At 44.7% G+C, this 27912-nt stretch overlaps 1 long non-coding RNA gene across 3 annotated transcripts; it reads right to left on the bottom strand.

Annotated features, from left to right (window-relative positions):
- LOC128323355 (uncharacterized) lies at positions 1–25786 on the bottom strand. Of its 3 annotated transcripts, none has more exons than XR_008306223.1 (4): positions 25577–25786; positions 4611–4692; positions 1362–1470; positions 1–835 (listed from the first exon to the last, which is right to left on the bottom strand). It is a non-coding gene; the product is annotated as an uncharacterized LOC128323355 (long non-coding RNA). The 3 variants fall into 3 exon arrangements; XR_008306224.1 differs by lacking the exon at positions 25577–25786 and adding an exon at positions 16134–16150; XR_008306225.1 differs by lacking the exon at positions 25577–25786 and adding an exon at positions 5002–5346.
- Between the last annotated feature and the right edge of the window lie 2126 nt (positions 25787–27912).

Consider the following 27912-nt stretch of genomic DNA (forward strand, 5'->3'; position numbering starts at 1 on the left):
TTTACATTCTAATCCTTTTTATTAAAGAACACATTGTCAGAAGAAAAACAGTAGCAAGGAAGCTCACAGATTAAAAGAAAAGTAACATCCTAGAGTATAGATAATATTTAAAGTTTTAATATATATGTAATTTTGACTGGCTCAATCAGATGATAATGGCAATTGTAGTTCTCAATTCATACATGTAGATTCTTGCCATTCTGATTACAGAAATCCTCAACATGGGACTTCCAACACATGAACCATAACCGAAAGGTAAAACAGTGGCATTCAGTGCCTAGCAGTAATTGGGCAACCCTCAAAAACTAACAATTAAAGGGCACTATATGGACAAGTGTCCCATATATTACATGGGTTGTGGTAGCATTATGACAGATAACAGAGAGGTTTGTGAACAGGATTTGGATAATGAGGGACTAGGCAAGCAAGTTCTTATTGAGTTCATTAACCATTATGAAGATGGAAATGAAGTTTACTAAATCATGCACTATTGAATTTAAACCACGGAATAATCTGCCTCATTTACAGGAGGGGTGTGTGTGTGTGTGTGTGTGTGTGTGTGTGTGTGTGTGTGTGTGTGTGTGTGTGATATCCTACAATAGCAAAGATCATTCTCTCTGCTGCCACAGCCATTTTTCTTTTTTCAGTGCTATTTCTCTTCCATCCTTCCCACATGGGAAGAATTGCTTCCTCCTTCTGTCCTCACTCATAGTGTTCTCCTGAAACCAAATTAGACTGGAGGCAAGCAGCACTCTGACATCTTCTGGATATGAAGTACAGCTGGTTCTGGGTATGAGCATGGAAGCAGCCAGGCCTATGCTGGACAGATGGGTGCCTGGAGTGATGGAGACAAAATGAAACCATCAGATGCAGCATATTTTCCCTGCACCCTGTATAAATGAACAGTTTGTTGTTCATCATGAAACAGTAGTGTATGTTGTTTGTGCTATCCTGTGATAATTGCTGTTTCTGTTTCAATTGTTAATGTTTCAGTCAACCATTGGCTTATTCAAAACGTGCTTGGTAAAGGGGCAGTGAAGAATGCCAGTGCAGTATTGAATAGTGAGGTAGCTACTGGGGAGGGCAGTTTTCCAGGGAAAACAGCAGAGGAGGGAAGGATTAAGCTGCTGCCACCACCTCAGCACCATGATCCTGATCACATTATCATACTTGTATCATATATCATACTTATGCCCGCTGCAATTAATTGTTTAAAGAATAGCAGATCTGATCATGTATGCCCCACTGTCAAATCTGGCTTGACCCTAAGACTCAACAGGAACACTGCCCATTGCAGATCCAAGTTGCTATAGTAACTGTGACATGTCCTCCCTCAGTAACATCTCCCCCTGCTGGCTCACCTGTCAAATGGCCAGAGGAGCTATGTGAAAGCAGGTGCTTGATGCTTTTCTCTGTTGTTTTGTTAGCATTTTCCACCAGCTATGTTTAGAGAGAAGGCAAGAGAAAGACCTAGGAGAGGAGAGAGAGAAAGCTGATTACTTTGGCAATGCAAGTAGGATTTCTTAGCAACTTCTGAATTCTGGTTCTCTTTGTATCTAGAATATTTCAGGACAGTCATGGCGGGCTCCTCAGCCTGCATAAGGTTAACTTAACCATTATGTTCAGGGTTAGTTTAAATGCTTCAAGTAAAGCAGCTGGCTCTTACTTCAGTTGGCATTTTTAAATGGGTTGTGGGATGATGATGGAAGAGGCTTCTGACATGGTATTATTGTTCAGTCTCTCTGCAGTCTGGAACTGAGAAATGAAAGGAGAAAGAAGAACCTGGATTTGGGGGTGAAGGAGGAGCTAAGCACATGTGAACACTGTTCTCAGTGGTGGATTAATGGAGAGGCAGAGTAGGCATTTGCCTACGGCAGCAAAATTTGAGCAGCAGCAAATTTTGCCCCTCCTCAAAGTTTGTTTCTCCTCTCAAAAGTAAAGAAAGACTTCTTAAATCGCTATGTTAGAAAAAGCTTATATATGGTATGGATGAAAAACAAACTTGTGTTAGAACCAAAAATTCCACTTTGGGTATCTCCACTGGAAGTTAAATCTAGAAAACAGAAAAATATGCAACAGACATGGCCTACATATCGACAACTGCTTGTTCCCCAAGGTGCAAAATACGAACTTAAAAAACTAGATCGTATGCAGGATTGGAATATTTCTTGGTTTCAGTATCACCAGATTAGCGCCTTATTCAAGCAAGATTGCAAAAAGGGTTTTAATCAATGAAAGTCAGAATTTGAACAACAGTTGTGTGACAAGGAAGACAAACTAGTTTCTAGGATGTTCGATCTGTTATTATTGGAAGATAAAAGAACTGAAGTTGTAAAAACTTAAATGATTAAATGGGCTCAGGATTTTGGTTACAATATAGACTTGGAGAAATGGGGAAAACTATGGATAGAAGACATGAAATACACTGCCTGTTCTAATTTAAAGGAAAATAATCTTAAGATGATGTACAGATGGCATTTAACTCCTAAGAAGTTGGCTTTAATTTACAAGAACATGTCAAACAAACGTTGGAAGTGTAAATAAGAGGAGGGTTCCTATATACATTTATGGTGGACTTGTAATAAGTCTAAAGGCTATTGGGATTTAATATACAATGAGCTTAAGAAAGTGTTTAAAATGACTTTCCCTAAGAGCCCAGAAACAATACTATTACAGGTAGGTATTGATAACAGTTCATTGCCTAGGAAATATTGGACCCTCTTTATGTATCTGACAGCAGCAGCAAGATTAACATTTGCATACAAATGGAAAGACATCCATTGCCCGAGTAAAGAGGATTGGATACTTAAAGTGTAAGAATTGGCAGAAATGGCAAAGCTAACAGCATTATTAAGAAATAAATTTGAAGTATTTAAAAGGGAGTGGGACCGTCTTCTTATTTACCTAAAAACATATTATAAAATTGATTTCTATCAAGCTTTTGAGTGGTAACAAATATGTCTTTAAAATGCCCTAGAGCTGACTTTCGTATGATTTATCGGGGGGGGCAATTAAATTACAGGCAAGACTTGGGTATTGTAACTTATACTTGCTCTAATGATGAGATGGAAGTCCTCTTGTGTTTTGTTGTTGTTTGTGTTCTTCTTTCTTTTTTTCTCTTTTTTCTTTTTATGTGTGTGTGTATCTTATGTTGTAAAAAACTGAATAAAAAGTTATTTTTAAAAAGTTTGTTTCTCTTCTCTGTGAGCAGCAGCGGCTGCAGCAAGGGTGGCGTGGGCAAGGAGAAAGTCCCGCCCCTTTTTACTGGGGGGGGCGGAATGCAAACTTTTTTTGTTTAAGGTAAAAGGGCAGCAAAAGCCTTTTTGCCTATGGGTGGCAAAAAGCTTAATCTGCCCCTGACAGTTCTCATGTTTAGGCTTTTAATCTTGGCTTGCAGAATTTATTTGGGAAAACTTACACGAGCTACCAGCGCGGGATATAAATGTAAAAAATAAATTAAATAAATAAATTTACAGCAGGCTAGGTCAGAGGTAAACGTATCAGATGGATGTGATGACTTCTTTTGGGGAAAACACTTTCAACTCACATCATGATGTAGCATATAAAAAACCTGTTCCTCTAATATGGGAATGGGGAGAATGTCTGTTGGGATCTACTGATCCATCGCTGGCTGATTTGCAGTAGATCAGGAAGAACTTCCTCCTCAACAAATACTGTGCATCTCATGGGTTGTCAGTGAGAGGATGCAGCTACACCATTTTCAGTGTTTTTCTTCTCATGCTCCCCATCCCCCTTGTCTATGTGCAATGCTCCTTCCTCTACACAGTCTCTTTTGCTCCCCATCCTCCCTGCCAAGCCCCAGCCCAGAACAAATATGAAGAATACCTCCCAAACAGCTCCTGCAGCTTGCTCTTTGCATTTGAGTGCCATTGCCTTGGGAATTTCTGACCTCACTCCCTGATTATACCTGTCACACCCTCTTTAGGGAATTATGCTCTATATAATTCATTATACTGTGACCTTTGATCATTCTCCAGCGCTGCTGTTCCTCATCATCTCTTTTGAAGGTTCGGTCTGTTGGAGGTGCAGCTCCCACATGGCATCAACTCTTAGCACCAGCAACCCTATTGACCACTAGGGGCATTAGGGGTAGAGACAGCCAGTAAGAGCATCTAACCATGCTTTCTCTACTCTACCTCCCCTTTGTTAGGCTAATAGTCTCCATTCTCTCTCCTGGAGAGGGAGAGGGAGAGAAAGAGAGAGAGAGAGTTCCTCCTTCTCCCTTCCCCTTTTCCTATATGTAGCTAGCAATGAGGCATGATAGGTCTTACCTATTTCCCTGATGGATTTCCTAAATAAACTACTTTATTTGGAACATTAACTCCATGTCTCCAGACAATATTAATTAGCACTGCTCCCTTGCCTGTGCACTTCTGCTGCAGCTGGGGCAGATAAATCTCCCCTCCTCAGCTCTCTAATACAACCTTCAGATAGATGTATTTTATCCAACAGTTCAACAGTTTATATTGCTGTTTTCAGTAATATCTAAATTAGGGTCATCTGAACAATGCACATTCTAGGAAAACTCACATTTTTCTGAGTTACCACAAAGCTGGAATGACAAATTATTAATCCTAAATTCAAAATACCTTTTTAATGCTGGGTCACTCTCAATGTTTTGTGTACCTAAGAATGCCAGAGGATTCCTTGTGTGGTGCTTCTTGTGTGATTCTGTGGGGGAAAACACATTCATAGCACAAATATGAACTAAAAATATACAAACAAATTCAAATTTAACCCATTAAAGGAAAGGCTCTCCTTGTAAAGAAGGAATTGGTATGACAATGAAAAAGAGAAAATAAAGTTGTGTGTGCATTAAGATGCAAGCTATTAATGGCAAACCTAACTCTTATATCAAACAGATGTACATAACACAGTCATTCTCTTCCTCCACAGTGTACTACTAGATGTACTTGGGTACAATAGATATTATTGTGCCTTGCAGGGCTGGGCAGTGCTGATCTCATGGTGAGGACTCACTGGAAAGCAAGATGTAAACTGAGGTCAAGTCAGAAGCCAAGAATTCAAGTCTATTCAGGAGGAAGGTATGTCGGGTCCTGTAACAAGCTGAGGTCAGAAGCCAAGAAGTCATGTCTGTGCAGGAGCAAGAGAAGTCAGGTCAAGTCAAAGCCGAGGTCAGGAGCCAGGAGATCAGGTCTATGTGGGAGCAGGTCAGTCAAAGGTCCCCCACATCCTTGAGTTTGGGGGAAGAGCTTGCATCCTGTTTCCTCAGGGCTGCATGAGGAGAAATCCACCTTATAATGTTGACAGATGAAGTAAGATATATTTAGGATGTTAGTTTTGTAGTTAGGACCAACATGGCAACCTAAATTCTCATAACCAACCTACCATAACCTGACCATGCAGGCTTAGCTGGCTGCCACACATTGAAGCAGAGAAGGAATTTTGCCTTGTTAGGCTGATGTTGATCCCACTGGGTCTGGATAAAACAGGTTTTTTACCTTCTTTGCATTGCCTTTCTCTTGAGCTGCCATGCTTGGCTTACAACTCAAAAGAAGTTATTTGTGGGTATTTTAAAACCAAAAGGGATACCCTTTAAGTAAGGTCTGAGCCCAAAATCTCAATACAGTTCAATAAAGCTGACATAGGTTTAAACCTATCTGCTGTTGTCTTGTCTGACTTGCTTGGATGTGTTGTCTTGCTTTTCTTCAATGGAACACAGTGGGATTTACTTCCAAGTAAACAGCCATAGGATGGGATATTTATTCAACGTAGCCACGAATGAATGAATGAACTTGACAAAGAAAATACTGTTGTTACTTGACTTCAAAAGATTCACCTTCAAGGTCAAGATGGAGGACATGTTGGTTAGAGGAGACAAAACCTTAATGAAGCTGAGAAAATTTAAACATGTATAGCATTGCTTTGTCTTTCTTCTTGGGTTTCTTGTTTTGCCTTTGGCCTGGTTAACATAGTTGTTCAAATCTAGGTTTAGTATGGGTTAATGATATTAGGGTGATCGTGTGAACCATGCCAAGGTGGTTCATCTTAGACTGTTGATTCACTTTGATTAATCTCAGACCACTAATGTTGGTAACCAACATTAAAATTACATTTGAATGACTGTGTGATCCAGGCCCTTCTTCCATTGAACAGAGCGGGCTTTACTTCTAAGTAATCAGCCATAGCATTGGGCTTTTATAACAACAAACACATTCCTGAGCTTGACAAGAAGCAGTGCAGTTCCAGACAAGATGCAGTGCAGCATATAACTCCCAATAATAATAAATGTATTAGCTGACCCATAACAAATTGTTCTCTGCCCAACACTACCTTCCCTCCTCCCACTGAAACTCTCTCTCCCTCCCCCTCCCCATATTTCTTGCTACTCTGGCAGCAGCAAAGGAATCAAGTGATATGCGGGAGCTGAAGGGAAAGGGGTGGGTGGGTGGGCGGGGGCGGATTAAGCTTTGCTGGCCCCCTTTTACCTTAAACAAAAAAGGTTTGTCTTTTTAAAAAAAAAGGTAAAAAGTGGAGGAGATTTCTTCTCGCCCACTCTACCCTTGCTGCAGCAGCCACTGTCCTCAGAGAGGGGCGGCAAAATTTGAGGAGGGGCAAAATTTGTTGCTCCTCAAATTTTGCCACCATAGGCAAATGCCTACTCTGCCTCTCCATTAATCCACCACTGTGGGTGGGTGATGCAGTGAGAAGGGAGAGGGTGAAATGAGAAGGGAGAGGGTGATGCATAGTTCTTGGAGGGGTGAAATAAGCCCCACCCCACCCCTTAACCTCTGTGGTCACAATGGGAATAAACCTCCTGCTGCCTCCTCCTGAGATTGTAGTTGAGCCATGGCAGGAGGGGGTGGGGTTAACCTGCTCTGAGGAACCTCCATGCTAAGACACAGTCTGCCTCTTTGGCTTTCTGTGTAGTCAGATGCTGTTAGGGAGGGGGCTGAGCCTATGCCCAGCTCTGTCGGGGCACCTGATGATGGTGTCACTGGGAGCAAGGAGAAGGAGGAAAGGGTGGATTGCTGATCCAGGTGGGGAAGTTGGGAACACCAGTATTTTCCTCTGGCCTGGGCAGCCCCACAGAATCACACACACACAAATTCTCTGTGAGTTCCCATTGGCACAGCATGTACAATCGATCAATGTGATTAGTACTGAGTCGGGAAAGAACATTTCTGATACCTGAGGCTTCTGAGGTAGGAAATGAACAGAGTGCTGCTCTTAGTGGTAGAAGCTCTCATATAACATAGGGAGCTGTTGTCTGCGAAGTCAGAGCATTGGGCCATCTAGCTCAGTATTGTCTGACTGGCAGTGACTTGCCAGCACTTCAGGCAGGAGACTTTCCCAGCCCTACCTGGAGATGCTGCTGCCAGGGATTGAACCTGGAAACTTCTGTGTGCTAAGCAGATGCTCTGACCCTGAGAGCACTTCCAAGCTGCGTACCTGTTCCTTCTGGGGGAGTGTAACCCCATCTAGCACAGGAAGATCTAACTCATCCCTTAAATTCCAGCCCCCTACAATGAGCACCTCCGTCTTGCTTGGATTCAACTTCAATTTGTTATCCCTCATCCAGCCCATTACTGCCTGTAGGCAGGCATTTAGGGAGTGAATGCCATTTCCTGATGATGAAGATGATAATAAGGAGAAATAGATTTGGGTGTCATCAGCATACTGATAACACCCTGCACCAAATCTCCTGATGACCTCACCCAGAGGTTTCATGTAAATATTAAAAAGCATTGGTGACAAAATGGAGCCCTGAGGGACTCCATATAATAGCTCCCGTTTTAAAGAGGAACTGTCACCAAGCGCCACCATCTGGAATCTGCCTGAGAGATAGGAGCGGAACCACTGCAAAGCAGTGCCTCCTATCCCCAATCCCTCAGGCAATCCAGAAGGATATCATGGTCAATGGTATCGAACGCCCCCGAGAGATCCAAAAGAACCAACAAAGTCACACTCCCTCTGTCGATTCCCCAGTAAAGGTCATCCATCAGGCCGACCAAGGCAGACTCAACCCCATAGCCCACTCTAAAGCCAGATTGAAATGGGTCTAGATAATCAGTTCCCTCCAAAAACCCCTGGATCTGGTTAGCCACCACTCTCTCAGTCACCTTACCCAACCATGGGAGATTGGAGACCAGCCTATAACTATCCATCACTGAGGGATCTGGGGAAGGCTTCTTAAGAAGTGGTCTAATAATTGCCTCCTTCAAACAAGGAGGCATCCTACCCTCCCTCAGCGATGAGTTAATGCTATTAACTAAGCCATCCCCAACAATCTCCCTGCTAGATAAAAGCAGCCAAGTTGGGCAAGGATCCAGAGAACAAGTGGTAGGCTGCACCGCCCCAAGCAGCTTGTCCACGTCATCAGGCATCACAGATTGAAACTGATCCAATCTAACACTGCAAGTGGGGTTGCTGGACACCACCTTAATAGACTCTGCAGAAACAGTGGAGTCCAAGACGGCCCGAACAGAGGAGATTTTGTCTGCAAAGAACCCATTAAAAGCATCAGAGCAGAACAAAGTCCCCAGGGACTGGTTTGAGTTGGAAGGAGCCTGAATCAAATTCCTCACAACCCGGGACAGCTCTGCTGGACGCGAACCTGCAGAAGCAATGCACATAGACCAGAATTGCGTTTTTGCCACACGTACCACCTCCGCATAAGCCTTCAAATGGGCTCTATGCTGTGTCCTGTCACATTCAAACTGAGTTCTCCTCCACTTGCACTCCAGTCGCCTACCTTGCTGCTTCAGACCCTGTAACTCCTCTGTATACCAAGGGGCCACTCTTAAAGCAGATCTAAAGGGATGCTTAGGAGCGATTGTGTCTACTGTCCTGGTGAGTTCCCTATTCCAGGTTCCCACCAGGGCATGGACAGAATCGCTGGCAGTACCAACATCAAAACCCTCCAAGGCCTTTTGGAATCCTACTGGATCCAACAGCCTTCTCGGGTGGACCATCTTTTTAGGTCCTCCACCCCTGCAGGGCTGGGTTGTGGCTGTGAAACCAACCTTAACCAGGTAGTGGTCCATCCATGACAATGGGGAAACCACAGGATCCCGCACCCATGGAACACTCCCCTGATCTGAACAAAAGATCAAATCAAGTGTGTGGCCGGCAACATGAGTTGGTCTTGAAACTAGTTGGGATAGGCCCATAGTTGTCATGGCCGCTATGAACTCCCAAGCCGCACCAGACAAGTCAGCCTCACAATGGGTATGGAAGTCACCCAGAACCAAAAGTCTGGGTGACTCCAACACCAACTCTGAGACCAGCTCCATCAGCTCAGTTACGGAGTCAGTTGGGCAGCGGGGTGGACGGTACACCAACAGAATCCCCCATCTATCCCTAGTTGCCAGCCTTAGAAAGACACACTCAATATAAGTCAACTGTTGCACAGGGGCCCTGGTAAGGGAAATGGTATCCTTATGGACCACAGTCACCCCACCCCCTGCCCACTTCTCCTAGCCTGCTCCATAACAGAGTAGCCTGATGGAAGAAGCTGGGCCCAAACTGGGCCACTAGCCTCCCCCATCCAGGTCTCAGTTATACAAGCCATGTTGGCTCCCTCATCCATGATCAAGTCATGGATGATTTTGGTCTTATTCTGAACCAAACTGGCATTGCAAAGGAGCAAGACTAGGTTCTGTGGGAAGGGAACTGCTCCCCGAGGCCAGAGAGCAGACAGGGCAGCTGGAAGTGGAAACAGTAACTAAATTACTGGTTTCCCTTCCCCTGTAACGGCCAGCTGCTCCGCCATCGCCAATTCTTCTGTTCCCCACCACAACAGTAATAGCTGCCCCAGAGCCACTGGACACACACCTGCCATCATTCTGCCCAAGAGAACCCAAACACATGACAACAGAAGGCCTGGCACAACCCAATAAAAGGGAGAACTAGCAACAAACAACCCAGACCTCCCACCCCACCTTATAACTCCACCCCCCCAGATCTCAGTCCCACAACAAAGGCCCAGCACCAAAGGCTGCCCCCCTTTGGCGGCTGGCTTCGGTGGCCACCTACAGGCAGTCTTCCGGCTACGCCTCTGGCGTGCCTCCCTCCAATATATGCTGCCAAGGACTCCAGAAATATCTCCTCTCACAAGAGTTCTCTGGTCCTTGGGGACAGGTGAAACAAGTCAAGCACTCAGAGAGAAGGAACAGGTGGAATAGGGCAGCAATCCCAAGCCAGTCCTTCAGAAGGTCTGGGGCTGCAAAAACAAACCTCCTCAGTAGAGACAGGAATGCTCAAGCAGGGTGAGATGGCTGTTGTTCGTCAGGAGAGGTCAGGGAGCTGACAGGATCTAGCCCCCTCCTCTCTTCACCCTCTTTGTTCTCCCAGACGCTCTCGGCGTACCTCCCTCCAATATATGCTGCTTGATCCAGCAGGGTTGTTGGTATGTTCTTATGTTCTTATTCTCCTTATGTTGGCACAGCAGTTCAAGTCAAGATAGGACCTCCTCAGGAAGGAGTGATGATAAAGCAACAGGTCATATCCTTTACTAACAAGTATGTTAATGGCTGGCTCAAGGTGAAGGAAGCTAGCTTGTTTACGTTTTAGCTGTCCCCAGATATTCCAGAAGACACGAGACATAATCTTTGATGCGTCAATTTCTTCTCTTCCTACACGGGTCTTTCAGACCTTCCCTAGCCTTTGTCCAAGAAGAAGTCCACTCTATACTTTTAAATAGAACAAATTTAACATAATAACGGCCCTGCTGGATTAGGCCCAAGGCCTATCTAGTCCAGCATCCTGTTTCACACAGTGGCTCACCAGATGCTTCTAGGGAGCCCACAGGCAAGAGGTATGTGCATGCCCTCTCTCCTGCTGTTGCTCCCCTGCAACTGGTATTGAGAGGCATCATGCCTCTGAGACTGGAGGAGGCCCACAGCCACCAGACTAGTAGCCATTGGTAGATCTCTTCTCCATGAATTTGTCTACACCCCTTTTAAAGTGATCCAAGCTGGTGGACATCACCACATCCCATGGAAAATAATTCCATAGATTAATTATGTGTTGTGTGAAAAATGTACTTCCTTTTGTCGGTCCTAAATTTCCCAACCTTCAGTTTCATGGGATGACCCCTGTTTCTAGTGTTGTGTGTGAGAGAGAGAGACATTAATCTCTGTCCACCCTCTCCACTCCATGCATAATTTTATACATCTCTATCATGTCTCCCCTTAGTCACCTCTTTTCCAAGGAAAAGAGCCCCACATACTGTAGCCTAGCCTCATAAGGAAGGTGCTCCAGACCCCCATGTTGCATCTTGTCCTTTGTCCCTATTGTCCACTTTTGCAAGGTGCGATCAGAATAATGCCCTCAGGCAATAATTCAAGATCAAGACACCATCAATCGTGTGTTTTCTGTGTCTCCTGGGTCACTCATGTCCCTACCTCAGATTCACCAGGTGGTTCTTCCTTGGATCCACCATCTTTTTCCTATGTCTTGGTGCAGGCACCTCTATTTTGCCCTGCCTTGGCGCTCACTCCTGCTTTACTTTTCACCCCCAACCAGCCCTTTTCCTAACCTGGTCTGCACAGCACTCCTGGCTGTGAGAGTCTGGTCCCTTCTAAAACAAATTTCTCTTGTTCCCAGACCCCTACTCAGTCTCTAGATCCCCACTCCTGCCTTCCTGCCTGCTTCGGAGGAAATAAGCCTCTTGGTAACGACCGGACTGCAAGGGTTCACAGTATTCCTCTGGGAAGGAGCAAGGTACTATATAGCCCCTTATAAAACTGCTATTCTCAACACTCTACTTCCTTTTCCCCTCATTTCTCCTAAAATCCAAAAGTGTCTGTTTCTCTCATCAGCCTTGAGTGAACTTAATTCAGAAACTCAAGCCAAATTTTCTCGTAGTGAGCTGTAATGTAGTATTTTGTAACTTGTTGGTCTTTCTAGTCTTATTAGTTTAATTCTGTTGCTATTTAACCATTATTTTCTATTCCTGTACCGCGAAATCCCTTCATTCTATCTATCTATCTATCTATCTATCTATCTATCTATCTATCTATCTATTTATTTCATTTCTATACCTCCCAAAACTTGCATCTCTGGGTGGTTTACAATTAAAATTTAAAACATCAAATTACTTAACAATTAAAATCATTTAAAACCCAGTATTTAAAATAATAATAATAATCCCCCTCTGCCACTTTTCCTTTCTAGAACCATAGATCTAATTAAAAGCCAGGGTGAATAAATCAGTGCCTTTTTAAAAGTTGCCAGAGATGGGGAGGCTCTTATCTCAACAGGGAGCACATTCCAAAGTCCAGGGACTGCAGTCCAGGGGCTCGTTCCCGAGTAGCCGCCAGGCATATTGGCAGCACCCACAGACGAACCTCTACAGATGATCTTAACAGGTGGTGGGGCACATGGTGAAGAAGACGTTCTCTTAAATACCCAGGGCCTAAGCTGTTTAGGGCTTTATAGGTCATAACCAGAACCTTGTATTTTGCCTGGAAATGTATTGGCAGCCAGTGCAGTTCTTTCAACACAGGAGTAATATGGTCTTTCCTAAATGACTCAGAGACCAACCTGGCTTCCGCATTCTGAACCAACTGCAGTTTCTGGACTACATACAAAGGCAGCACCACATAGAGCGCATTGCAGTAATCTAGCCTAGAGGTTACCAGCATATATACTACCATTATGAGGTCGTTCATCTCAAGAAACAGATGCAGCTGATGTATCAGCCAAAGCTGATAAAAAGCACCTCTGGCTACCACCTCAACCTGGGACACCAGGGAGAGGTTCGAATCCAGAAGCACCCCCAGACTGTGTACCCGTTTCTTCTGGGGGAGCGTGACCCCATCCAGAACAGGAAGATCAAAATCATCTCCTGAGTTCCGACCCCACACAGTAAGTACCTCCATCTTATCTGGATTCAGCCTCAGTTTGTAATCCCTCATCCAGCCCATTACTGCCTCCAGGCAGGTGTTTAGGGAGATTATGCCTTCTCCCGATAATGTTGACATGGAGAAATAGATTTGGGTGTCATCAGCATACTGATAACACCCTGCACCAAATCTCCAGATGATCTCTCCCAGCGGTTTCATGTAGATGTTAAACAACATTGGAGAAAATGTGGAGCCCTGAGGGACAGCATACAAAAGTTCAGATTTTGTAGAACAACAGTCTCCAAGAGACACCATCTGGAATCTGCCCATGAGGTAGGAGGGGAACCACTGCAAAGCAGTGCCTCCCACCCCCAGTCCCCTTAGACGTTCCAGAAGGATACTATGTTCAATAGTATCGAAAGCCACCAAGAGATCTAAAAGGACCAACAGAGTCACACTCCCTCTGTCAATTCCCAATAAAAGATCATCCGTCAGGCCGACCAAGGCAGTCTCCGCCCCATAGCCCACCCGAAAGCCAGTTTGAAATGGGTCTAGATGACCAGTTTCCTCCAAGACCAACTGGACCTGGGAGGCCACCACCTTCTCAATCACCTTGCCTAGCCATGGAAGATTGGAGACAGGCCTGTAATTGCTTAACTCTGAGGAATCCAAGGCAGGCTTCTTCAGAAGTTGTCTAATGATTGCCTCCTTAAGACAAGGAGGCATCCTGCCCTCCCTCAGAGAAGCATTTATGATCTCTTCCAGGCACTCTACAACAGCTTCCTTGCCAGATTTTATAAGCAATGTCGGACAAGGATCAAGAGGGCAGGTAGTAGGCTGCACCATACCAAGCCACTTGTCCACATCCTCAGGGGGTCACGAACTGAAACTGATCCAGGGTAATCACATAAGGGGAGCTGCTGGACACCTTGGCATCGGACTCTGTAACAATTGTGGAGTTTGAATCTTTGTCGGCCCAAATATGGGAGATTTTGTCCACAAAAAAATCATTTAAAAGGTCACAGCAAGTAATAGTTGGTTCCAAGTAGTAATTCAAGGGGGAAGGAGCTCACATTAGCCCCTTCACAACCCTGAACAACTCCGCTGGATGTGAACTTGCGGACACGATACGGGAGGAAAATAATTGCTTCTTTGCCGCACGTATCGCCTGAGCATAGATCTTCAAATGCTCTTTATGTAATAATCTGTCAGATTCTAGTTGAGTCTTCCTCCATTTATGCTTTAGTTGTCTACCTTGCCGCTTCAGCCCCCGTAGTTCTTCTGCATACCAAGGGGCCAATTTTGAAGCGGGTCAGAGAGGATGCCTAGGAGCGATCGTATCCACTGCCCTGGTGAGTTGATTATTCCAGTTCTCCATCAGAGTGTTGACAGGGTCACCAGCAGAGCCAACACTAAATCCCTCCAAGGCTTCCTGGAATCCTATAGGATCCAGTAACCTTCTCAGGTGGCTCATCCTAATGGGCCCTCCGCCCCTGCGAAAGCGAGACGTGGTCGTGAGTCCTATCTTAACCAGATGGTGGTCCGTCCATGACAATGGGAAAATCACTGGAGTCCCCACCCACGGAACACCACCCTGTTCATAGAGAAAGACCAGATCAAGCGTGTGACCAGCGATATGTGTCAGTCCTGAGACCACTTGAGATAGGCCCATAGTTGTCACGAACACTATGAACTCCCTAGCCGCTCCAGACAAATTGATTCCAAAGTGGACATTGAAGTCCCTGAGCACCACAAGCCTGGGAGACTCCAAGGCCAAGCCTAAGATCAAGTCCGTCAGCTCAGTTAGGGACTCCTTTGGGCAGTGGGGCGATCGGTATACCAACAGAAGTCCCAGTCTATCGCTGATCCCCAAATTAAGGTACACACATTCAATATGGTCAAACACATTGACAGGGATCCTGGCAAAGGAGATATTGTTCTTGTAGACCACAGCCACTCCACCTCCCCACCCACATCCCCTCCCCTGCTTCTCAACAGAGTACCCTGGAGGGAGAAGCTGGGACCAGACCAGGTCACCAGCCTCCCCCAACCAAGTCTCTGTAATACATACCAGATCGGCCCCTTCATCCAGAATCAGATCATGGATGGTTTCAGGTTTATTCTGGGCTGACCTGGCATTACAAAGGAGCAAGACAAGGCTCTGTGGGTGGTTGATATTGCTTTCCAAGTCAAAGAGCTGGCAGGACAGTCAGAAGGGGAAACAGCAATTAAGTTTCTGATTTCCCTTCCCCTACAACGGCTTGCTGACATCGCCTGTCTCCACATCTCCAGATAGACACATTAAAACTCAACTCACCCAGGATTTTAGAGAGAAGCTGAATTAAAATACCCACCCACCTTCACACACCATGAGGGCTCTTGAGCCAAACAGCCTGGCCCTCACCCTCATTATCCCCCCAGGTGGCTCCCCCAAAGGGGCAATCCTCTTTGGTGTCACCCCTTCGGTGGTGACCCCTTCGGTGGCAGGCCTGCCACCACAAGCAACATTCCTATAAAGCCCAGAGCTAGGCAGCTGACCCCAGGAACTGCCGAGTCACCCACCCCTGGCCCTAGTCCTGCACACACTCCCCAGATGTTACCCAGAGGCAGCAGGCTGCAGTCTCACAGGGGGAAGCAGAAGCAGGCAGGTGGTAGCAAAAGGAGCCAACAGGACACACTTGGTCTCTTACCCCAAGTGGCACTGAAGGGGAAGAAGATGGTGATCTTCTCACTCCTCTGTTGGGTTTCTTCTTCTTTCTTATTTAAAACTTTAACCTCTCCATTCAGTTCTTTCCACAACCGAAGCTTTGAATAAATTTATTCTGAAAGTGGGACTGCTCCATTTCAAGCTAGCTAATTCCCCCACACAAGCCTAAAACGTCGTTTGGGGTCCCCACCAATTCCCAGGAGTGGTTCCATTAGCACAGTGTAAATATTCGAACCTCCTGTACTTTTTAGGCAAATGGGGCCCAAATGGGGCCTCCTATGTCTAATTTGGCCCTCGGTTTGGGAACGAGTGAACTGATGGAGAGAGATACTAATAATCTGCTACCTCTTTTTCCCTTGTGTCCTTCATGATCACTATCAACAATTTCAGGTATGGTTTTAGTGGCAGGAGGGGTATCTCATCATAGAAGCAGGGATTTAGTGGGATGGGAGCCCTGCTAACTTTTGTTGAGAAGTGGTATATACTGTAAATATTTGTTGTAGTCGTGAAATATTTTTTGTGAACAGAGCAGTAAAAAACACAAGGTGAAAATTTATCCCACCAATTCATTGAGGCAAGGAAATCAGACCTACCTGCTGGATCTATGGTAGTCGTAAGTTTACCTGATTCTCTGCCTCCCACTTCCTGTATCCCTGAGGACGATGACATCACAAAGAGCCAAAGTCAAGGGACAAGATATTAGCTTAGGATCAAGTGGATATGTTGACAGGGTGGAAGGTGGGGGGGAGACCTGTGGGGTTTTTTTCCAGACAAGAAAAAAAAAGCTCCTCACTAACCCTTGTAAGAACCAATACCTCTTAGTTACTTCTTTTCCCAGTTGTTGACAGCATTGAGGACCAATGGTATAAACCTTTCTTTTTCGTGAACTGCTTGTTTCCTCTATTCTTCTATCTTCAATGAGCAGTGGGCAGATGTGTGTGCCCAGACAAGGCAGGATGGCATACAATTTATATCTTAGTGTCCTGATTTCACAGATCTACTTCTAGCAGAAAGGTTTCTCTTTGACAGGCTGACCTAAATGTAGCCTACTTGTAGATATGCTGTGTTGGAGTGAGGAGCTCCAGCAACTAGATCAGTGGCTCCCTCCCTGTTTCCTTTCAGATATTGCAAAACCAGAACCGTAATGGCCCTCTTAGGGTAGGAGGTTAGCCCTAGAGCTACCCTCTTCCTTACACTTGGAATGTACAAACGGGTTCGAAATCGAACCAATTTGAAGTCAAACTGGTTTGGTTCGAAAGCTTGGAGTCAAGCTAAAACACCCCTGGTTCAGCTTGACCCTAGGCTGAACACACACACACACACACACACAGGCCTGTTGAAGGGGTTTGCAAACAAAAACTTTTTTTAAAGACTTACCCCCTCGGTTGGGGGGGAGATCTACAAGGCAGTGGGGGGGGGTGTCCCGTGGAAGTTTGCCCTCCCCCGCCAGCCATCCCGCCTTCAAAAATGGCCCCATTCAGCTGTTCTTCAGCTCGTTCAGGACTTTCCCTCGGTTCAGTGGCCCTTGGTTCAGTGGTATAACCCAGGCCATGCAGAGGCCCATTGCACAGGTGTGGTGGTCTCCAAAATGGCCACCGCACTAGGAGAAAGGCCCAAACAGCCAAAGAATGGCCAGACGAGGCTGTTTTTGAAGGACAGAAGGCTGGTAGGAGGAGGGGGAACCTCCACTGACACGCACCCACCCCCCTGCTGCCTTGGAGAACCCCCGGGAGGGGGTAAGTTAAAAAAATTAAATTTTGTTTGTGGACACCCCCCCGGGACAGGATCAAACCGGGGGAGGGGGTTTCGAGGGGGTGCCTTAAGCGGGTGTCTTGTGGAACTGGCCTGGTCAGACTGGTCAAGTTCCGTAATAAAAATAATTGATTGAAGATAAGAAGATGGCACCAGTGTTTCTTTCAAAGCAGGAATCCCAAGGGAAATCTGGCAGGGAGATATTACCACCCAGCCTCATTTGGTCAACAAAAGTACCCACCATGCACTACTGGAATTCTTCTCTCAGTTTGTAGATAAATGGAATAATGCTACTACATCATGCCAAATCCTTTGCATGCTATTGAGCAGCATTAAGTACAATCTACAGGACAGGTCTAGAAATAAAAGCTTGAACAGAGACAGAATCAAAAAACAAAAAGATGCAGGAGAGATACAGTAGAACCTTGTTATTTTTGGAACCACAATTTGTGGTTCCATGTATTCACAGGTGTCTAACTTGCATTTTCATTAAAGGGTTAAAACCCACGTATCCATGGATGCTAGAGAGCCAGAAGTGACCGTGGAGGTCACTTCTGGCCAGCATTTGGTGAGGAGGAGCCATTTTGTGGCTAACTTCAGGTCATTTCTTCTAAATAAATTTAAAAAAAAAAACCCCAAAAAACACACACACCCCTGAAATTTTTTGCAGTTTTGAGGGGTATTTCACAGATTTGGGGCAGCATTCTTGAGCACATGGAAGCACAGTACATGGAAGTACAGTAAACATCGTACTTTTTCACATTTTTCATGTGTTTTCATGGTCTCTCCCCACTCCTCTGTGTTTAGCATTTTTTAAACCTTTTCCCCATTCTGGCGCCAACTCCCCCCCCCCTTTTCCCATAGGCATAATGCCTCCTTTTCCCATAGGCATAATGCCTCCTTACTTGCAGTTTCATTGCTCATGGTAGTAGGTGAGGAATGGAACCCCCATGAGTAATGAGATTTGCCTGTACTTGTTCTTTCTACTCTAGAGAATCGCTCCTTGCTAGAGGTGTAGCTATGGGAGAGGGGGCCCGTGCTCACCCCTCTCCCCAGCGGCCGCTCAGAGTGAGAGAGATAATGAAGAAAATAGGGAGGATTGGAGCTGGGGGCCCTCAGAAGCTGGGGGACCCAGTTACTTTGAACCCATCCTCTCATTTATAGCTACACCCCTGCTTCAAGGCAAGGGTGTAGCTAAAATTGCGTGGATGGGCTTCCTGCCTAAAAAGAGAAGACTGGGGCTGGTTTATATATTAACAGAAACATGGACTGTACCACTTCAGGCTGCAGATAGGGATTGGATTTTGAATGTCCTCTCATAATAGAAAGAATCCTTGGGCACAGAAAATTAGCATGGCAGAGAAAAGAGTATAACTAGTTTTTCTTTTTGTGTGCTATGTTTCTATATGCAGGGAGTATTTTTACAGGGAAATATTCACATGTACAACTCAACTACATCTGCAGTCTAAGCTGGTACAATTCAGAAGAAAAACCATTATCAGTTGATTTTGCTGAATGTTTAAAGTGGCCCTTATATTCTGGCTAGGGTAGTGTCCTCAGAACTGCTCTTTTACTTCCATGGAGACCTTTTATGCAGAAAAATAATACATCTTTACAGATGTATTAGGGTTTAGTAAGGTTAGGATCAGCTTGGCAGGCAGATTATACACACAGCACAATATCATAGCACAATGTGGCCTAATGGACCGAAGTAGCAATTCAACAAGAGCAGAGCCCATTTAGAAGTGTTTGAGGGGACAACCAGGATATAGCTCTGTAGAAGAACACATTCATGAATGGGCACAGCTGCGGCACAGCAAGAGGACTGCACGATTTCTTAATATTGCAAGGATTCTGAATTGTTCTCATGAAATTAACTAAGAAGAGAATGATGGACTGTATCAAAAGCTGTTGAAAGATCAAGGAGAATAAGAATAGGAAAGAGTTTTTATGAGTTAGCATATGGAAGAAAAAATATCACAGAGCAGTTTCAGTAGAATTTTGGGGTCAAAATCCAGTCTTAAAAGAATAACAAGAAACAGAAGAAAGAAGGAGGCATAAAGCACTGAAAATAGACAAACCATTGAAGTAGTTTGGAGACTAAATAAAGAAGAGAAGCAGATGACTCTAGAGTTGGTGGGCCAAAGGCTACTTTCCCCCCATTCTTTTTTAAATATTTAAAACAAGAAGGGTCAGCATCCAAAGAGAAAGATGAAATACTCGTATATAGATAAGGGGGGGAGAGAAACAGACATAAATAGTTAATAAAAAGCAAGAGGATGTGGGATCAAAAGGACAAATGGTAGGTTTAACTGAAGACAGAAAAGAAGCAACATCAAGGATAGAAATGGGGGGAGAGGAAAAGGAAAGCAAGAATCTGGTAAAGCAAGAGAATCTAGAAGAAGTAGTAGAGAGGAATGAGGAACTAATAACAGGAATTTTATCAACAATAATTGAGCAAAACTATTAGAATAAATTGAATAACTGGGCAAAGAAGAAAGCGGAAGAAAACTGGAAGAAGCGAATAGGCAATGAGGATGAGAACAACACTGGATAAGATGGCAATAAATAAAGCAGATGAGAAGGAGGCAGCATGCATTTATACTGAATGAAATCAGTGAGATTTGTGCCAGATATTTTCAGTGGTTCTGATGCAGGAATGAAAGAGTGTAAGAAAAGAGATAAGCAATAGTGCAAAGGAGTGTGGTGAAGAAAATGAAAGGCAGTGGGAACATGAGAAAGTACAAAACAAAAAGCAACAGCAACAGAGTACTGTGACTGTAACAGCAAGGATGCGGGGGGGGGGAAGGGAAAATAAAAGAGAACCACGCAGGATCTAAAAAATTATGATTCTGAAGAGGTTTGGAAATAAGGAGAAGAGGATATAGAGACTGTTCAAAGAAGACAATGATCTGAAACACTATAGAATCAAGATTAGCGATGTGCACGGACCAGTCTGACCATGAACCAATCTGCTGCAAACTGGGCCGATTTGAGTGGTCCAAATGCAAACTACTTCAAACTGCTTTGATCCAGTTCATTGACCCAACTGGCCCAACTGGTGGGTTCAACCAAACTGGTTTGGGGACCCGTGGTTCGGTCTAATTTGAACTGAATTTGGACCAAACCTCTGCAGCTGGTCCATGCTCACCCCTAATCAAGATGAGAGATGAAGCATTGCAAAGAAATAACCAGATTTAAGATGTGTCCAGCAGAATGAGTGGGAATAACAGAGTTAAAGCAAGTGTGTATATATACACAAGAGAATGTTGAACAGAAGGTTTAGAATATGAGTCAATATGAATATTAAAATAATCAAGAACAAGAGCAGGAAGTGAAGACCGCAGTTAACAAAAACAAAAAAAGAGTAAGCAGACTGGGTTCACACATGGTGGGGAAACTGGGGTTCCCCCAGCTCAAGATATGGAGGGAATTGTAAGCTGGTTCTGCAAATGGTACATATCTTGGTTTGTTGGAAGTAACTGAGTTAAGCAGAGGAATGCCCCCTGTCTGCACTGCCCAGTGAGGCCCTGAATGCTATCCCAGGCTGCCTTGTGCTGCCCTTTGAGTGGCAAGCTTTCTCTTCACCAGCCACCTTGCAGCCATTGGTCCTATGTGTCTCACTGTGAGGTGGGATGAGATGGGATGTGCTGGAAGTCTAGATTTGCAATCCTCCTATTGATTTGTGTCAACCTACCCTCTGCAGTTGCTTTCTTCAAGTCTTTCTATCTCATCATTGTGTGCCTATTTAAAGCCTGTTTTGGCCTTTAATATTTTGCTGTGTAATTCTAGACTCAAGAGCAACACATGTCCCCTCAGTGTGTTTCTGGCTGGCTTGTTGAAATAATTAAGCTCTGTTATGACATGGCAACCACCTTCTGAGGCAGTCAGATCCAGGTCACTTTACCAGGCCTCTGGCAACTTCATTAGCCTTCCTAAGTGGGATATCAGTTCCAGACATATCTAAGGTTGCCTTGTGGTCTGTTTAGTCCTTAAAATAAATTTTAAAAAGCACCATGATTTTGCCTGTTGGGCCAAAGCTAATGTGAAATCTGGCAGAACTGCACTGTGTTCTCCTAAAGTGGAGGACTCTTTTTTCCCCCTCAGCCGGACCTCACCAGGTATGCTAGCTTGCTTGTCACCCATATTTGGGACTGTACAGAGATGATGAAGATGAAAAGCAGGTTACTTACCTGTAATTTATGTTCTTCAAGTGGTCATCTATGCAGTTTGCACAACCACTCTCTATCTCACTGCTGGCTGTACTCTTTATTTTCCCAAGGCAGTCCAAAGAACTGAGTGGAATGCTATTTGCCTTGCCTCTTGAAGCATGTGCAGTAGACTAAAAACTCCTCTTATGGGGAGGGAGGACAAGTGCTAGTTCCCTGCCAGACTTCTAGAATATCCTAAGATCTGTTCTCTGCATGCACAGAAAACATATGATAACTACACAGATGATTACTTGAAGAACACCAGTTGCAAGAAGCAAAATTTCTTTGTCTTTTCTTCCTTCCATTTTTGCCCGGGGGCAGCCCTTCCCTGAGATGAGGCGAGGCAGTTGCCTGAGTGGGGGATTATTGAGGCACTAGCAGGACAGCAATATGCCCCCCCCGCTAGCTCATTGACCTTCCTTTGCCACCCCCCACCCCGCTGGAGTAGATCTTCAGTGATAGCACTGCTGGGCAAAGGGATGCACTGAAACCATCTTTCTCCTCTTCTTCCTTTCCTTTCTCCCCCCTTTGCCAGTGTCTCCTCCTCCATGTGCTGGAGTGCTATTAGGCAAGGGGAAGACGCAGGAGAGGAAATGAGGAAAAGGGCTATAGAGTGCTGCAGATGTTCTATAGAGCAACTCCAATTCTCTACTGCCCTTTCCTTATCTCCTCTTGCTTCTCTGTACATTAGCAGTCCAGCAGCATACACGGGCCAAGCCAGAGGAGGGCACACACATGCTGTCTATCGACGCGACAGAGTGTTTGCAAGGAGGAGGGAGTGTGTGCACAAGGAAAGTTAGCATTTTGTTGTAGATGCAGCTCCTGATGGCATCCACTCTTAGCACCAGCAGTCCTATTGACCACAAGGGGCATTATGGGTAGAAATAGCCAGTAAGGTCATTTGTTCTCTGACTATGCTTTCTCTACTCTACTTCTCCTTTGTTAGACTGATTGTTTCAGGTTTCATTCTCTCACCTGGAGAGAAAGAGACTTCCTTCTCTCTCTCTCCCCCCTCTTCCTGTATGTAGCTAGCAGCAAGACATGTAGGCCTTATTTATCTCCCTGATGGATTTCCTAAAGAAACTACTTTATTTAGAACTTTAACTCCATGTCTCCAGACAATATTAATTACAGTGCTCTCCTTATCTGTGCTCTTCTGCTACAGCTGCGGTAGATAAAAGAAATCTCCCCTCTAAGCTTTCTAACATATGCATTTATTTACTAATTAAATGTGTATACCGCTCAGCTGACCAAGGTGTCAGAACAGTTTATAAAAAGCAGTTTACATTTGGCAGCCTTCTTCAGGCACACGGAAGTCCCGGCTACCTCTGCCTCAGTTTCCTTCCAGATGCTGCCTGTCTTCGCTTCCTTTCCTAATTTTTCTCACTTTCCCCCACCGTCTTAGTCTTTCCCCAGGTTCCTAGGCTTGTTTCCTTCATTTCTCTTCAAATATTTCTCTTTTTAAAATCTGCCTCTCTTTCCACCCAGATGCCTACCTGCCTTGTTCTCATTTTCCAAATTCTTTTTTCTACCTCAGTTTCCCTCCAGATTATTGCTCTTCCTTCAGTCTTCAATGATGCCCCCACTCCCAACTTCATGCATCTGTCTGAGTCTCACTCTGGGTCTTTTTCTCTTTGCACTGCATCCTACCTGCCAAATCCAACACTGTACAATACTACACTGGTGTCAGAGGTGAAGCCCCCTGCTGCTCACCACTATAAAGCAGCTCAAGGTGCCACAATTTAACTTGAAAGGCAGATTAGAAGGGAAAAGAAACAACAGGGGGGGAAATAAGAAAACTTCTAGTGTCAGATAGAAGGCAGAAACATTATTGCATCAGTTTTCCTGCAGCTGTCATAATGTGAGGAGCTGCCTTTAGTTCTCACAATAAACAGGGAGTTCAAGATGCAAATTAGTTTCTATTCCCCAAAAATGTACTATTTTTAAAAAATCACAATATTTTTGATCATGAACAGAACGGTATTGTGAACAGAATAATTCCTCTTTCTTGTTTAGTTTATTTTATGTGTTAGTAGTTTGCTTCCTTTAAATAATCGTTTGGTTCTTGTTTATTATTCTAAAGACATAAATTCCAGATTCTGGTTCATGCATATGAAGTATTTAGTACAATTAATTGCAGCTATTCAAATCTGATGGTGAGGATACTTTTTATAATTCACCATCAGCCACTGACATCGTGTGTAATCCCTATAGAAGCTATTTCTAGACTGCTTATTAGAGACCAGATGGATGTGTAAGAAAAGCTATATACAAATGTTAGTGCTCCATTGGAATCTCACCACATTCTTCAAACCCATATTCTGCAGTCGTTGATGCAATGAGCAATAATCAAACTGCAAGCAGAATTCAATGTAAACAAGTTTTCTTCCTTAGGGTTTGTTAGCTTAAATTATATCCCAATCACTTTATATTATCAAAAGAGCCCTGAGAAATATGGTTAGGCAGATATAGCATGTAGCATATAGCATAACAGAGCCATCCAGGCGTGAGCAGGAATTTGATCTTGGGATGTACCATGCCCCAACCCAGCATTGTATTTACTCCACCAAGCTAGCTCAGAGGTGGAACTGTTTGGCAGCTTCTTTCAATTTAGGCCCAAACAATATGTCAAGGGATGCCTGCTTGGCATCTCCAACCCACATCTTGCTTTATCAGCTAGTAAAAAATGATGAGTGATGATGTGATCTGATTTCTACACTTTGCATTTATGTTGTAGCTGAGTAGTCACAATTAGTTATACAAATTAAATGTTTCAGAAAACAAAGAAAAAATTAAGTTTGAATATACATATACTGTCCCCAAAGAGTATCGGTCAGTGGCAGTCACCAGCATGATCCAATCTGGGCCATTAAGGATGAAAATATACTAATTTATCCATATATTTAATTCTCTTAAATGTACCCGTTGCTAATCTCATGTGTGGCAGCTCTCGTGAGAGAGCTGCGGATTAGCGACGGGGACAGGAGGAGAAGCAGGCGCAGAGGAGAAGCGGCGGCCACAAGGACGGCCAGCCACACAGGGGAAGCGGTGGCCACCAGAACGGCAGGCAGCTGCACAGGGGAAGGAGCCACCAGTAGGTAGCTGTGAAGGAGAAGCGGCCGCCGCCAGGCCGGCAGATGGCCGGTCGAGGAGAACCGGCAGCTGGTTGCTGAGGAAAAGCCGCCTGGCCTCTGAGGGAGAAGGGTGGAAATGAAATGGGGCTGGAGGGGGGGGGGGGGAGAAAGAAATGGGGTTGGAAGGGGAGAGAAAGAAATGAAGATGGGGGAGGAGAGACAGGGGAAACGAGGGGCACAGATGCTCTGCGCCAGATCAGCTAGTATTTATATACTGTGCCACAAAAATTGCAAACAGAGCTTTAACATCTCAGTTTCTTCAATTCCGTATCTACATTTGATCTGCAAAATAAGTATGTTTTGCCAGACAAAAACAAAACTTTGACTGTGAAATACAGCTTTCATTATGATCATTTAGTGTAGCCTTCAGCATAGCGCAGGTCAAAGAACTTCACCTGATAAGTCTGGTTTAAAGTCCAATAACTTGGGGTTGTATACTATTGCTCTGCTTTTGGAAAGACAAACTTATGATTTCAAATGCTGAAGACTTGAAAGTATTGCTCGTAAAACCATTCCAGTGATTGAAAATGGTTTTAATAATGAAGACTTAATAACGAAACACAATGAATCCCTAAAAGGTAATAGGTGTACAAAACTATTGTTTTTATTTATATTTAAATTATAGGTATGGGTTACAATGTGTAACTATTTATCTCTCCCTGATAAATTAAGACCCTCCCATCATTCCCCTGTCCATTTTATCTAATTAGGCCCACTTTACCTAATTTTGTCTGCTTCTTATTATTATTACAATAAACTGCATACAGAATTGTTCATACCATTCCGAGAAATGGAACCAAACTGCATCAAATGTATTTAAATGTCTCTCTAATATAAGGTTATTTCATGTACCTCCAAACTCGCCACTCCAACAATCCATTAAGCAATGCTTTTCTATTGTAACATTACCTCTTTTTTTTAGGTTATAAGGCCACTCACCATATCCAGATCACCTTTATGTGTGTCAGAGGCCCAAAGTGCTAGGATAGAGCCTTGTTCCAAATCCCTAAAAATTAGCTATGAGCCATATGGGGGTGGTATGATAAAGAGCTTCGACCTGTTAGCCACAGATGAGCAGAACCTCTGTTTGGGTCTGCAAACTCAGCACACACAACTGAGGCAGCCACAATCTCCATAGCAGAAATTGGGAGCTGCGTCTTCCAAGGATTGAGTCAGGCTTCCCAGCATGCATTGCACTTCCAGCAGAATGACAACCCTCATTACATCATCAGCTGTCCCCGATTGGCCACAAAGGGGCAAGAGCTGGTCTTGTGGTAGCAAGCATGACTTGTCCCCTTAGCTAAGCAGGGTCTACCCTGGTTGTATATGAATGGGAGACTACAAGTGTGAGCACTGTAAGATATTCCCCTTGGGAATGGGGCTGCTCTGGGAAGAGCAGAAGGTTCCAAGTTCCCTCCCTGGCTTCTCCAAGATAGGGCTGAGAGAAGTTCCTTCCTGCAACCTTGGAGAAGCCGCTGCCAGTCTGTGAAGACAATACTGAGCTAGATAGACCAATGGTCTGACTCAGTATATGGCAGCTTCCTATGTTCCTATGTTCCTAGGAGGCCAGCCCAGCCCTATTGACCATATTACAAGCAAATGACCATAGAGTTGCTTTGCAGAGTGGCACAATCACAGATGCTGGCCCTGCAGCTACAGCGCAATATTACAATCATGGCTGCCAGTTCCCGGGACCTGCTACAAAAGAGAAATGAGTGCACATGACCAAAACGTTTAGGTAGGGGAGCTCTCTTTCTCTTCTGCATCACTAAACAAGAAGGTACAGAAGCTGGGCTGCCCACATTTGAGCGAGCTGGGTTGGAGGGATTGGTATGGGTTCTTATGAGCCTGCAAACCTGAGCTGCATGCCTCCTACCTTAATTTTGATTATCGTATGACTGGCCTCATTTTGTAGTATCATATTAGTTTTAGGATCACGGCCCAAAATCTGCCCCTTCACTTCTATGATTCCAGTCCTTTCTCTCTGCATTTATATGGGGAAATCTAATAGGTTCTTTTTAGCATGAACGTCCTCTGAATTAGCCACTGGTAGATCTTGTGTGGATTAAGATATAGAGAGCCGGGTCTCATGATCGGTGAGACCCGGTTTAGCAGGGTGCATGGGGAGAGGGAGCCCTGGGCGGCCGGATCGGCCGCCCACACGATTGCTGGCTCCGTGACAGAGCCGGTGGGGGCTGGGGGGAGTGGGGGCTGATTGGCCCCTGCAAGCGTGCAGGGCATGCTGGTGAGACCCCCGGAGCCGGGAGGAGGCTTTTTGCCTCCCTTCTGGGGGTCTCCTCATGAGTAGGTGCGGCACAAAGCCGCACCGCAGCTACTCACAATCTTCAAAACCAGGTTTGCGGAGCGCTCGCTCCGCAAATCTGGTTTTCGGGCAGGGATTCTTGAGTGGGTTACCCACTCTAGAACCACTGGGCTCGCAGCCAAGCCCGGTGGTTCTCACGATCACAGAAAATCAGGCTAGCAGAGGCTAGCCCGATTTTCTGTGATCGTGAGAATAGTCCCCGAAACTAATACCTTATAAATACCTTAAAATAAACTTATTCTATTTGTGCCACTAGAATATTTTTGGCCATTTCTTTGTTTGCTTTCCTGTAATGGGATTCTGTATTGAGCCTGTTCATATTTATGTGATTGCTCAACCAATGTCTTACTTCAACCAAACCAACAAACTGCTCTTTAAATTCCCATGTAGTTTATGGGTTGGAGCAAAACGGAATCAGTTTTAGCTGTGCAAGCAGCCCGCTATGGCCAGTGTCTACATAACCTTATGACTTACTGTGACAGTAAAATTCAAAATACAATGGAAAACATTACAATAAAAGCTCTGTGTGTTCAGTTGTCTGTATTTGTTTGTTGTGGGGCAGGACCCAAGTCATGCAAACTGAGATTTGCATGTGAGTAGCTTATGTGCACTGTGACAGCACTAAAACACCAGGTTTGTGAGTGGTGGTGGAGAGGGTGGCTTGGATTCAATCTTTCCTGCCCCCGAATAACTGATTAGCCGTTTAAGTGTTGATAACATCAGACCTCTTGATCAGGGCTATGCTTGTGATTCCTCCTCCAGTGATGAGAACCAAGCACACAATCCCAGCAGGTGAATGCTTGCAACTGAAGATCATACAGTGGCACATATTTGTGTACACAGTTCCTCTCTCAACAGGGGATGTGTAAGTTTGCTTCCTCACACATTGTTCTTGATACATGTACTTTCTAGTTTGAATTGTCACAAAACCTTCTACAGATACTTGCTTGCA

The sequence above is a fragment of the Hemicordylus capensis genome, chromosome 4 (assembly GCF_027244095.1).
Source record: "Hemicordylus capensis ecotype Gifberg chromosome 4, rHemCap1.1.pri, whole genome shotgun sequence".
Taxonomy (NCBI): domain Eukaryota; kingdom Metazoa; phylum Chordata; class Lepidosauria; order Squamata; family Cordylidae; genus Hemicordylus; species Hemicordylus capensis.